Below are 14,209 nucleotides of genomic sequence, written 5' to 3'. Positions count from 1 at the left end.
GTTTCCATAGAAATTTTAGGATTATTTGTTCCATTTCTTTGAAAAAAGGGGATTGTATTTTCATAGGGATTGCATTAAATGTGTAGATTGCTCTAGGTAGCATTGACATCTTCACAATATTTGTTCTTGCAATCCATGGCCATGGAAGGTTTTTCCAATTTTTGTGTCTTCCTCAATTTCTTTCATGAGTATTTCATAGTTTTCTGAGTACAGATTCTTTGCCTCTTTAGTTATTTATTCCTAGGTATCTTATTGTTTTGGGTGCAATTGTAAATGGGATCGACTCCTTAATTTCTCTTTCTTCTGTCTTGTTGTTGGTGTATAGGAATGGCACTGAATTCCATGCATTCATTTTATATTCTGCCACTTTACTCAATTGCTGTATGAGTTTTAGCAGTTTTAAGGTGGAGTCTTTTGGATTTTCCACATTAAGTATCATATCATCTGCAAAGAGTGAGAATTTGACGCCTTTTCTGATTCAGATGCCTTTGATTTCTTTTTGTTGTCTGATTGCTGTGGCTACGACATCTAGTATTATGTTGAATAGCAGTGGTGATAGTGGACATCCGTGCCGTGTGCCTGACCTTAGAGGCAAAGTTCTCAGCTTTTCCCCATTGAGAATGATATTCGCTGTAGGTTTTTCATAGATGGCTTTTATGATATTGAGGTATGTACCCTCTATCCCTATACTCTGAAGAGTTTTGATCAAGAGAGGATGCTGTACTTTGTCAAATGCTTTCTCTGCATCTATTGAGAGGATCATATGATTCTTGTTCTTTCTTTTGTTAATGTATTGTATCACGTTTATTGATTTGCGGATGTTGAACCAGCCTTGCATCCCAGGGATAAATCCCACTTGGTCCTGGTGAATAATCCTTTTAATGTACTATTGGATCCTATTGGCTAGTGTTTTGGTGAGAATTTTTGCATCCATGTTCATCAAGGGTATTGGTCTGTAATTCTCCTTTTTGATGGGGTCTTTGTCTGGTTTTGGGATCAAGGTAATGGTGGCCTCATAAAATGAGTTTGGAAGTTTTCCTTCCATTTCTATTTTTTGGAACAGTTTCAGAAGAATCGGTATTAATTCTTCTTTAAATGTTTGGTAGAATTCCCCTGGGAAGTCATCTGGTCCTGGGCTCTTGTTTGTTGGGAGATTTTTGATGACTGCTTCAATTTCCTTCGTGGTTTTCTATTTCTACCTGGTTCAGTTTTGGTAGTTGATACATCTCTAGGAATGCATCCATTTCTTCCAGATTATCTAATTTGCTGGCATAGAGTTGCTCATAATATGTTCTTATAATTGTTTGTATTTCTTTGGTGTTGGTTGTGATCTCTCCTCTTTCATTCATGATTTTATTTCTTTGGGTCATTTCTCTTTTCTTTTTGATAAGTCTGGCCAGGGGTTTATCAATCTTGTTAATTCTTTCAAAGAACCAGCTCCTAGTTTCGTTGATCTGTTCTACTGTTCTTTTGCTTTCTAGTTCATTGATTTCTGCTCTGATCTTTATTATTTCTCTTCTCCTGCTGGGTTTAGGCTTTACTTGCTGTTCTTTCTCTAGCTTCTTTAGGTGTAGGGTTAGGTTGTGTATTTGAGACCTTTCTTGTTTCTTGAGAAAGGCTTGTATTGCTAGATACTTTCCTCTTAGGACTGCCTTTGCTGCAACCCAAAGATTTTGAACAGTTGTGTTTTCATTTTCATTGGTTTCCATGAATTTTTTTTAATTCTTCTTTACTTTCCTGGTTGACCCATTCATTCTTTAGTAGGATGCTCTTTAGCCTCCATGTATCTGAGTTCTTTCCAACTTTCCTCTTGTGATTGAATTCTAGGTTCAAAACACTGTGGTCTGAAAATATGCAGGGAATGATCCCAATCTTTTGGTACCAGTTGAAACCTGATTTGTGACCTAGGATGTGATCTGTTCTGGAGAATGTTCCATGGGCACTAGAGAAGAATGTTTATTCTGTTGCTTTGGGATGCAATGTTCTGAATATATCTGTGATGTCCATCTGGTCCAGTGTGTCATTTAAAGTCTTTATTTCCTTGTTAATCTTTGCTTAGATGATCTGTCCATTTCAGTGAGCGGGATGTTAAAGTCCCCTAGTACTATTGTATTGTTGTCGATGTGTTTCTTTGTTTTTGTTATTAATTGGTTTATATAATTGGTTGCTCCCATGTTGGAGGCATAGATATTTACAATTCTTAGAGCTTCTTGTTGGATAGACCCTTTATGTAAGATATAGTGTCCTTCCTCATCATTTATTATAGTCTTTGGTTTAAAATCGAATTTGTCTGATATAAGGATTGTCACCCCAGCTTTCTTTTGGCATCCATTAACATGGTAATTGGTTTTTCACCCCCTCACTTTCAATCTGGGGTGTCTTTGGTTCTAAAATTAGTCTCTTGAAGATAGCATATCGATGATCTTTTTTTTATCCAATCTGATAGGTTGTGTCTTTTGATTGGGGCATTTAGCCCATTTACATTCAGGGTAACTATTGAAAGATAGGAATTTAGTGCTATTGTATTGCCTGTAAGGTAACAGTTACTCTATATTGTCTTTGTTCCTTTCTGGTCTATGTTGGTTTTAGGCTCTCTCTTTGCTTAGAGGACCCCTTTCAATATTTCTTGTAGGGCTGGTTTTGTGCTTCCAATTTCTTTTAGTTTTTGTTTGTCCAGGAAGCTTCTTATCTCTCCTTCTATATTCAGTGACAGCCTAGCTGGATATAGTATTCTTGGCTGCATATTTTTCTCATTTATTTCTCTGAATATATCATGGCAGTCCTTTCTGGCCTGCCAGGTCTCTGTGGATAGGTCTGTTGCCAGTCTAATATTTCTACCATTTTAGGTTACAGATCATTCATCCCGAGCTGCTTTCAGGATTTTCTCTTTGTCTCCGAGACTCGTAAGTTTTACTATTAGATGTCGAGGTGTTGACCTATTTTTATTGATTTTGAGAGGGGTTCTCTGTGCCTCCTGGATTTTGATGCCTGTTTCCTTCCCCAAATTAGGGAAGTTCTCTGCTATAATTTGCTCCAATATAACTTCTGCCCCTCTCTCTCTTTCTTCTTCTTCTGGGATCCCAATTATTCTAATATTTTTTCATCTTATGGTATCACTTATCTCTTGAATTCTGCCCTGGTGATCCAGTAGTTGTTTATCTCTCTTTTTTCAACTTCTTTATTTTCTATCATTTGGTCTTCTATATCACTAATTCTCTCTTCTGCCCCATTTATCCTATCAGTTAAAGCCTCCATTTTTTATTGCACCTCATTAATAGCTTTTTTGATTTTGACTTGGTTAGATTTTAGTTCTTTTATTTTTCCAGAAAGGGTTTCTCTATTATCTCCCATGATTTTTTCAAGCCCAGCTAGTATCTTTATAATCGTCATTCTGAACTGTAGTTCCGACATCTTACTAATGTCCATATTGATTAGGTTCCTGGCAGTCTGTACTCCATCTTATTCTTTTTTTTTTTTTTTGAGGTGATATTTTCCATCTTTGCATTTTGTCCAGAGTAGAATAGAAGAATGAGAGAACAAAATGCTAACAGGGTAACAACAACCCCAGAAAAATATACACTAAACAAATCAGAAGAATCCTGAAACCAGGGGAAAAGAAAGGGAAAGAAAGAAAAAAGAAAAAGATAAAAAGAACACAATATGATCAAATATGATCAGGCTGGTGAAGAGATCAGTGCCACACAGTAGATTTTGGGTGTATTTTGGTCTGTTAGAAGGAACTGCCTCCCAAAAGTTTAAAGAAATAAAAGCTTATATATGTACAAAAATAAGGGTAGATATGATGTAGGGATGGAATATGACTATAGAGATGATAATTATAAAAGATTTTATAAAAGGAATTGATAAGATAAGAAGTTGGTTGAAAAAAGAAAGAAGAGAAATTAAAAAAAAAATAAAAGGGAGAGAATGTGGTCAGGCAGGAGAGTAGGACAAAGCCATACACTAGAGATTTATGGTATATTTTGGTCTATTAGAAGAAACTGTATCTCAAAATTTTAAAGAGAGAACAACTTATATATATACCAAAGATAAGGTTAACTACTATGAAGGGATAGAATATGACCCTAAAAATGAAAAGTAAAAACGATTTTTAAAAAGGGGTTTGATAAGATGTTGGTTGAAAAAGGAAAATAGAAAAATTAAAAAAAATTTTTTTAATTAACTTTGAAAGACTAAAGAATTCCCCTAGTGCTGGTGTTCTACTGTTCTCATTGATTGGTAAACTTGGTCTTGGCTGGCTGTTCTTGCTGATCTTCTGGGGGAGGGGCCTGTTGCAGTGGTTCTCAAATGTCTTTGCTGGAGGCAGAATTTCCCTGCCCTTGCCGGTCCGGGCTAAGTAACCTTCTCGGTTTTGCTCTCGGGAGCTTTTGTTCCCTGCAAACTTTCCATACAGCTTTTGAGGATGAGAATGAAAATAGCAGCCTCCCAATCTCTGCCATGGAGGAGCCAAGAACTCAGGGACCCACTCCTCAGTGAGCTCCCAGAGAAAAACAGTCAATCACTCCCGTCTCCCCAGTCTCCGGCCGCACTCCGTGCTCACCTGGCCTGTGACCGAGTGTTTCTATCTCTGGCACCTGACCCCGTTTGGAGTCTGCAAACCCAGCAGATTCCTGCAGTGTACTCCTCTGCAGCTTCTCCCAGGGGAGGAAGGTGAGTCTCCCTGGTTCTGCCACTTGTTGGGTCCCTGTTGGAAGAGCAGTGGCCCGATTGTGCCACAGATCACAGTTTATGGCAACTCTGAGCTGAGAGCCTGCTCCTCAGCTCTGTCTTTGCAGCCAGCTTCCCAGCTCCATTACCTGGGAGCTCTGCTGCACTCAGGCACCCCCGGTCTTTCTGTGACTCTGACGGTCCTGAGACCACACTGTACCAGCAAGGGTTTCACCCCTCACTTAGCCACTGGAGCTATGTCCCTCAGCAGAGCAGACTTCTAAAATTTCTGATTTTGTGCTCCACTGCTCTATCACTTGTCGGAAGCGGCTGATGGAGGCTCCCTCCCCCCGCCATCTATCTTCCCGAATATGGCCTCGGATTCACTTCTCCGCATGCCCAACTTCCAGAAAATGGTAGCTTTTCTGTTCAGAGAATTGCTGCTATTCTTTTATTTGATCTCCTGTTGAGTTCGTAGGTGTTCAGAATGGTTTGATCCCTATCTAGTTGAATTCCTGGGACCAGATGAGATTTAGGTCTCCTACTCCTCCACCATCTTGCTCTTCCATTGGGTAAAGTATTCTTGGCTGCATCTTCTCATTTAGTAACCTGAATATGTCTTGCCAGCCCTTTCTGGCTTGCCAGGTCTCTCTGCATAGGTCTGACGTTATTCTGATTTTCCTCCCTCTGTACATAAGGAATCTCTTCCCCCTAACTGCCCTTAAGATGGTTTCCTTGGTTCTAAGATTTGTGAGTTTTACTATTACACGCCGGGGCATTGGTCTGTTTTCCTTGATCTTGGGAGGGGTCCTCTCTGACTCTAGGACACTAATGCTTGTTTCATTCCCCAGATTAGGGAAGTTCTCAGCTACTATTTGCTCAAATATATCTTCTAGTCCTCTCTCTCTCCACCTCCTCAGGAATCCCAATAATTCTGAAATTGGAACATTTCATGGTGTCACTTATTTCTCTAATTCTATTTTCATGGATTTTGAGTTTTTTCTTCCTGGCCTCCTCTTTTTCCTTGTTTTCTATCAATTGGTCTTCTAGATCACTAATTTGTTCTTCTGCCTTGTTTACCCTAGCTGTTAAGAGTATCTAATTAAATTGGATCTCATTGATAGCATTTTTAAGTTCTGACAGTTCAGCTTTCATTTCTGCCCTTAGAGACTCTATGTTGTTATTAATCAATTTCTCCAGTCTAGCTTTCGTCTTCACAACTGCTACCCTGAATTCCATTTCTGACATCTTGGTTATATCTGTATCCATTTGTAAATCTATGGCAAAACTCACATTCTCTGAATCTTTCTTATTTGGGGGGTTCCTCCTCCTAGTCATTCTGTTGAGAGGTAGTTGAGGGAATGTAGAGAGTTCAAATAATTGACCACAACCCAAGCAAGATGCAACTGTTAGGGATGTCAGCCTCTTGTTCTCCCTGACTGTCTTCTGGGGGAGGGGCCTGCTGTGATGTTACTCAGGCAACCCTGTTTGGGCAGTTGCCCTGCCCCCTGTTCAGGGGGATGGACTCAGTGAAAACCAATTTTGGGGGGCTTTTTTCCTCTGGCGGCTTTCTCTGGAAGCTTTCCACATCTCTTCCAAGAGTCAGAGCAGAAGAGACCATTTCCTACCCTCTGCCTCAGAACAGAGAGATTACAGTCTGTCCTTCAGTGAGCTCTCCAGGCCACGCTGTCTCTGTTTCTGTCTGTGCTGCTGTGAACAGCAGCATCCTAGGTTGTGTACCCCTCAGCTGGGCTCCCATTCCTCACCTCCAGGTTGGGGTATGGGGGTATGTCTCTCCCTTTGTGCTTCTAAAACCCCCAGCCACCCCCATTTCATATGTGTGGCCCTGCCACTCAGGGTTTCAGTCCAGGGGCTGCCCTAAAGTCCTTTCCCCATTCCTACCGGTCTGTGAGTCTGTGCTCTGTCTCCAGTACAGGAAGCTATGGCTCACCAGCCGTGCAGGATCCCCGCAGCTCCCTCCCCCTTCCATTTATCTTCTGATATGTCCGTGGAATCACAGCTCCCCACTTCATACCTTGAAACCAACTGTCTGTGATATTCTGTGTGTAGAGATCCAGATCTATCTTCTTACATCTCAGGCTGATTTTGTGGGTGTTCAGAGTGGTCTGGTGGATATCCAGCTCAATTCAGGAGACCAGTTGGAATAGGGTCCCCTACTCCCCCACCATCTTTTCCCAAATTCAGAAACTCATTTTCTAGATAAATGAGCTAGATTTTTTTCTTTGAAACCCATTAGGAGAAAGAGTAAGAACTTGCCAAATAACTAACAAAAAAGAGAGAGGTAAACAGAAATATTTGTTACCGACCAAAATCTCCAAGTTTCTTAGAAGCAACAGACTCAATAACCCACTCTGAACCCTCAGAGAATTTCCCACTCTGCTTTGGAAAATGAGGACCCCCATCATTTTAGTTGGGGTTGCCCCAAAAGTAGACTCTTGAATCAAGGATGTGGTTGCTAGTAGTTCAGTTGGGAGATATATTAGCAGCAGATTCAGCTGGAAGGTAACCCCAGGGAGCTTTAGAAGCAAGTAGGGAAGATGGGACACAGAACCGGAAGGTAGGTTATCATTATGAACATCTGGGTGCTACTCCACCTTGACCTTCTGACACGCAGGTGCCTCAGTGTTGCTCCACCAAGGATGGGGAGGTTAGGATATTTGTCACTGACTCTCATTCCATATAGGACCATGGTGGCTCCTGATGGTACTTGCTCCCCTTCTGCCAGGCTGCTCCCATGTACAGCTGCTAGAGAAAGTCTTTGGGGGGGACTCAGAAGGAAGTGAGTAGATGTCAGCATTTGTGGGAACTGTCCTTCATGCTGCAGGTGAATGCAAAGATGAGACAGACCACCTAGGCCAGTTTGAGCTTAACCCCTAACTCACCTGCAAAGATAGACCAGGGAGTGACCTCTAGAATGACCGAGGACTACCTTTACCTCATTATAATATGAAAATCTCTGCCTGAGGATTAGCCTCAGCCTCATTTACACAACATGCAATGTATGTACAGGCATGTTTCCTTAAGGCACATGAATGACCGTATGCTCGCCTCTACATACAATGACAAGGCTTCCCTATCAAAATATTCATCTTCACCTTAAACAAAAGGAACCCATTCACCCTCTTTTGGGGAGTTGTGACTTTGGAAGCATTCCTTGTGAACTTCTTATTTGCTGCAGATAACGTTTTCTTTGTGTGACAAGTCAAGTGGTACAGTTTCTGTGACTCACCAAGAAGGAAACCAAGAAGTGTTTGGTAACAAGATCAGAGTTCAGAGTTTCCTTCTCCTCTGCAGTTGTGTTGGTTTTTGGAAAGTTGGCCCATTTCACCCTAAATCATTTCTTGAAAGTTGTCACAAGAACCCTGTAGGGGGATTTTTATTCCAGTGGCTTTTATTTTCTGATCTGACATTATCTAGTTGAAGCTGTATGTTCAAGTGTCTTTCAGAAAGTGAGTTGAGGGGGTGCCTGGGTGGCTCAGTTAGTTAAATGTCTGCCTTCAGCTCAGGTCATGATCTCAGGGTCCTGGGATCGAGCTCCATGTCCAGCTCCCTGCTCAGCGGGGAGTCTACTTCTCCCTCTTCCTCTGCCCCTTGCCCCTGCTTCTGCTCTCTCTCTCTGTCAAATAAATAAATAAAACCTTAAAGAAAAGAAAAGAAAGTGAGTTGAGTTCTTTCTCCTGACTCTCTTTGGATGACCTACATTCGAGCTTCAGGGAATATAGCTTGTTGTCTGCAGAGCAAAGAGCCAAATGCAGGTCATGCACCTCACTTTGCACAAAGGCGTTCTGAGGTGGTGAATTACGAATGGGGAGCTGCATCCCAGGGGGCGCTCTTGCTACAGTCTGGCCCAATAGGTTCTTCCTGCTAAGGAAAATGCCTGTGTCCATGTAGAACCATGCCCCCGTTTGTCAATCTGCCCTTGACCTTGGTACTCATGATGCTTTTTTCCCACTTTACCTGAAAAGCACACTGTTGCTGCACTATTTTGAGTCCCTCAGGAGCTTGTTAACTCAGCCCAGGAGGAGCTGACCATTAGGCTCATGACTTACTGTGCTGGGATTCTCAGTGAACTGACAGCCGTCCCACCTGAGGGCTTGGGCATGGTCAAGACTGAGGCTAATGAGCCTGTGCTGGTGTTCCTGCATGCATTTTATCCAACTGAGAAACTTCTTGCCACTTGCAGGCTTTGGCTGCATCCAAAAAGTTGTCATGATTAATGTTTGCTTTTTTGCAAAGATTTAAGCTCTAACTCCAGTTCCTAGTGTGTCTTTTGAATTTTTCACATGCTTGCTTTGAATCATTCAACACCACCTGAGATTGTACCATTTGGGCTTGAAACTTCTCACTGTTTGCCGGAAAACTGACTGTTGTGGAGCTTTAAGGGAGAATCCTTACTGACATTTATTATTTTTTCTTTCTGTACCAGGTATTTCCGAAGAAGCTTTTTCTAGTTTTCCAATGCCCTGAGCACCTGTTCTGGGGCCTCTTTACTCAGGTTCTACTGATCTGAGTCCTCTGTTCTCTTCCCTGAGGGAATGACTCTCCCCAGCCTATTTTGCAGGTGTGGTGTGCTGATCTTTGATTCTTACAGAGTTTCTATCTCCTTCCTTTATTCTGATAGTAACCTACCCCACCCCTCCCTCAGGCAGACTTCCCTAGAATTCCTCCTGTAGCTTCCCCAGCTGCTGTTACTTGATTCTCTTGGAATTTAACAATTACAGTGGACTGATTACATTTTCCTAAGGATAAGTCCTTCCATTTGGGTAACACTTTCTACCAGAGACTTCTTTTCCCGTTCATATTTCTTAAAGAAAAGGATCACCTCTCAAGAAGAGTTCACCTAGTTAGCCTTCTCTTCATCCCCGGTCAGGAAGCTTGCTTGTATGTCTGCCTGGCCTGTGCTTATGTTCGTTGAGCCTCTGCACTTTGGCTTACAGTGGCTCACATGTCCCCAGCTCTCCTCATTTACTACCACCTTGTTTTTAATCAGCTTACAGCAAAATTAAGCATGGAGAGAGTTCCCCTGGTACACCTGGTCTAGGATGGGTATTTGCAGTTATGACAGTTTGGTTGTTTGCCAAATAATAAGAAATATAGATACATATCTGTCCCTGGTTCCTGACACAGAACTCTTAGAGCCCTTGTAAATTCCTAAGTGATAAGAGCACTGGGAGCATTTTTGTTCTATTGGGGTGACTCTGGATGGACTTCTGGATGGCTCCTGAATAGGGGCTGGTCACTAGAAAGAACAGGGAAAAGTGAAGAGGGGGAAATTGGAGGGGGAGATGAACCATGAGAGACTATGGACTCTGAGAAACAAACTGAGGGTTCTAGAGGGGAAGGGGGTGGTGGGATGGGTTAGCCTGGTGATGGGTATTAAAGAGGGCATGTTCTGCATGGAGCACTGGGTGTTGTACGCAAACAATGAATCATGGAACACTACATCAAAACATAATGATGTACTGTATGGTGATTAACATAACATAATAAAATAAATAAACAAATAAATAAAACATTTAAAAAAAGAGAAGAAGTTGGGCTTTTCAGCCCCACCTGCCATTCTCTTGAGAAGGGAGAAGGGCTAGAAATGGAGTTAATGATCCATTGCATCTACATGAGGAACCCTCCCTGAAATCCTAATAGTACAAGGTTCAGAGAGCTTCCAGCTTGGCAAACACATCCACACCCGAAGGGTGATGCACCCCAACTGCAGGAGGACATCAATAAACTGGTAAACATAAGTGTTTCCCTGTGTTCTATGAGCTCTTCCAGCAAATTAATGAAACCCAAAGAGGGAAGTTATGGGAAGTTCTGATCTGTAGCCAAATCAGACAGAAATTGTGGGTAACCTGGGGACCTACTATTTATAATTGACATCTGAAATAGGAGGGCAGTCTCGTGGAGCTGAACACTTAACCTGTGGGATCTAACACTATCTTTAGGTAGGTAGTGTTAGAATTGAGTTAAAGTGTAGGACACCCAGATGGTCTTGGTTAATTGCTTGTTGGTGTGAGAAACACACATTTTGTGACCAGAAGCAAAATGTTCCGTATGAGTAGTGAAGGAAACACACAAGAGGAAAGAACTAGGTTTTTCCCTATATAGGAGTGAAAGAGTTTTGTTTTTGTTTTTGTGTTTGTGTTTTTCTCTGTAAACAGTATTATTTCCAAGAGAATCCTGAAGAAAGAAGGTGAGTTTGGGGTCTTAAGTACTGCCTTTGTTTGCCATTACCCACAGGGATAAGGGCAGTGATCACTGAGCCCAGGCAGCCCTGTGATCAGTTGGTTTCTATTACCTACTTTCTTCACCTTCATCCCTTCTGCATGGGTATCTTTCTGCTTTCAGATCCTGCTAAATCCACCAATTCACCAGGTTGAATGGGAAAGTCTGCATCTTCAGACTCTCATTACCAGTCTATGGTAATTGCAAAGATAGCAGGAGACTTAGAGGATTCTCTGTCCTTGATGTTAGTGCCACATGTACATCCCTCCCGGAATCCTTCAGGTGGGTGGGCTTCTGCACTGAGGTGGACACCTGCCACACTGCATCCACCATATATACTCCCTTCTTATATGCTCCCTAAATACAGACAGCCCAAAGCAGAATCCCACAGGCAGTTTTCAATACAAGAACACTGACAAAGGAAACCCTAGCTTCAGCCATTGCTTTTCCACAATCAGTTAAGAAAAACAAATATCTAAAATTTCATGGGATTTCTCAAGTTATGAGAAAACTTATCAGGTTCATCATTATAATGTTTTCCCTGTACCAGACTATCTGTATGCAAAGGTGATACCATCACAACGACCCCTGCAAGCTGCCACTGTGCTTATGGGCACAGGTGAGCACACCTGGGTGGAGTCCATGCCACATGAGCACTCAGCAGGGGGTTGGGGTAGAGCTCAAGGCGAGCACAGAGGAGCCTATGTTAGCTCCGGGGCTTTGTAGCTGTTCTTCATGAGGTTGAAAAACTTCCTCCCTATTCCTGGGCCACTGAGAGATTTTGTCATGAATGAGCATTGAATCTTGTCAGATGTTTTACCTTTGTCGATTGATATGATCATTTTTCTTCTTTATCCTGTTGATATGGTGGATTGCATCGACTGATTTTCAAGCACTGACACCTTACATAACTGGAATAAATCCCCCTTGGTCATGATTCATTATTCCTTTATACACTGTTAGGTTGGAATTACTAATATTTTATTGAGTTTTTTTTGTTTGTTTGTTTGTTTTTTACATCTAAGGTCATGAGAGATATTAATTTGTGGCTTTCTTTTTCTTTTTTCCCTCTTTGTCTGGTTTTGGTATCCAGGCAATACTGGCCTCCTAAAATGAGTTGGAAAGTGTTTCCTTCTTTTCTACCTTTTGGAAGAAATATGTAAAATTGGTGTTACTTTGAATGTTTAGTAAAATTTTCCAGTAAAACTATTCTGGGCCTGGTGATTTCTTTTTGAAAGTTTTTTTTTTTTTTGATGTTGTATGATTTTATTTAATTTTTTATTTTTTTAATTATGTTCAATTAGCTACTGTATATTACATAATTAGTCCTTGATGCAGTGTTCAATGATTCATTAGTTAAGTATAACACCCAGTGCTCATCACAGCATGTGCCCTCCTCAATACCCATCACCCTGTTACCTCCTCCCTCCACCCACCTCCCCTCTGAAACTCCCAGATTGTTTCTCCAGGTTCATAGTTTCTCATAGTTCATCTCCCTCTCTGATTTTTCCCCTTTGGGATTTCCCTCCCTTCCCCTATTGGTTCTCCGTGCTATTGCTTATGTTCCACATATGAGTGAAACCATATGATAATTGTCTTTCTCTGCTTGACTTACTTCACTTACCATAATCCCCTCCAGTTCCATCCATGTCGATGCAAATGGTGGGTATTCATCATGCCTGATGGCTGAATAATATTCCATTGTGTGTATGTACTGCATCTTCTTTATCCATTCATCTGTATAAGGGCATCTGTCTCCTTCCACAGTTTGGCTATTGTGGACATTGCTGCTATGAACATTAGGATGTGTGTGCCCCTTCTTTTCACTACCTCTGTATCTTTGGGGTAAATACCTAGTAGTGCAATTGCTGGATCATAGGGTAGCTTTATTTTTAATTTTTTGAGGAACCTCCACACTGTTTTCCAAAGTGGCTGCACCAACTTGCATTCCCACCAACAGCGTAAGAGGGTTCTGCTTTCTCCATATCCTCGTCAACATTTGTTGTTTCCTGTTTTTTTTAATTTTTGCCATTTTAACTGGTGTAAGTTGGTATCTCAGTGTGGTTTTGATTTGTATTTCCCTGATGGCTAGTGATGTTGAACATTTATTCATGTGTCTGTTAGCCATTTGTATGTCTTTTTTAGAGAAATGTCTGTTCATGTCTTCTGCCCATTTTTTGACTGGGTTATTATTTTTTTGAGTGTTGAATTTGAGAAGTTAGCTTTTTAATTACAAATTTAACTTTGTTAAATAAATAGTTACAGCATGTGATGTATTTTGACCAAACTTCCTCCTGACAATCTTTCCTCTTATGCCTTTATCTTTGATTTATTACCTTTCCCAATTTATTCTATTGTAATTAGCACAGCAATGAAAAAATATATATAAGCCATTTCAAATCTTCCTTGAAATAAAGTGAGAGGTATGGAAAAAAAACGAATATCATAAAAAGATAAAACCTAGTCCAATTTCTACAACTGAAAGAAAAATAATTAACCATTTTGAAGATGGTCACAGTTGGAGGCAACTGATTTAGTGCCTCTTTCCTATGTTATGAATTATCCCACAGTCTCCAAAAGAGGGTCTGTTTTGGAGATTTACAAAGAAAAGTCACCAAAAAGAATCCAATCTGAAGGACCTAGAGAAGGTGTGACAAATTTTCCAAGATATCTCTGAGGGAAATTCCAGGTACCAAGTATTTGCTCTTCAGGCTGGGGCCATGGCAGCCAGGAGGGCCCAGGAGCCTGGGGAACTGGGCCTTCAGAAACACAGTGGGAACATGCTCAGGGATGCATCTTCCAAGTCCTGGAGAAGGAGGCTCAAGGGAAAGGAGAAAGGGAAGTCTGGACAGGGGCAGCAGGGCCAGTCCCAGATCACAGAACATGCTGGATATTGACTCACAGCTCAGTCATTATTATGGATCAGTTCTTTGGGGTCTCAGGAAGTGGTACATGGCATGCAAAGGTTTTCAAGCTGTGCCCCTGGGGCCTGAGGTTTCCTCAAGGGTGCTGGCAACATGACAACGACATCACTGCACAAGTTCCTCTCAGCTGAGTCAGAGCCATTCTGTTGCCAGCTTCGTCCAGGACTTCAAATAAAGAGAGAACTTGGGAATCTAAGTTGGACCCTTTGGAAAACAAGTCCTTTGTCCCTCTGGCTTCATCTGGCTTCATCTAGAACCCTCAGTTTGTTTTTCAGAGTCCATTGTCTCTCATGGTTCATCTCCTCCTTCGACTTACTCCCCTTCATTCTTCCCCTCCTGCTATCTTCTTTTTTTTTTTTTCTTAACATATATTG

Source organism: Eumetopias jubatus, unplaced genomic scaffold (genome assembly GCF_037043125.1).
Source record: "Eumetopias jubatus isolate StellerSeaLion01/CBP00866 unplaced genomic scaffold, mEumJub1_p1.0 scaffold_9, whole genome shotgun sequence".
NCBI classification, from domain to species: Eukaryota; Metazoa; Chordata; class Mammalia; order Carnivora; family Otariidae; genus Eumetopias; species Eumetopias jubatus.
Note: the sequence above shows the minus strand (reverse complement) of the source record.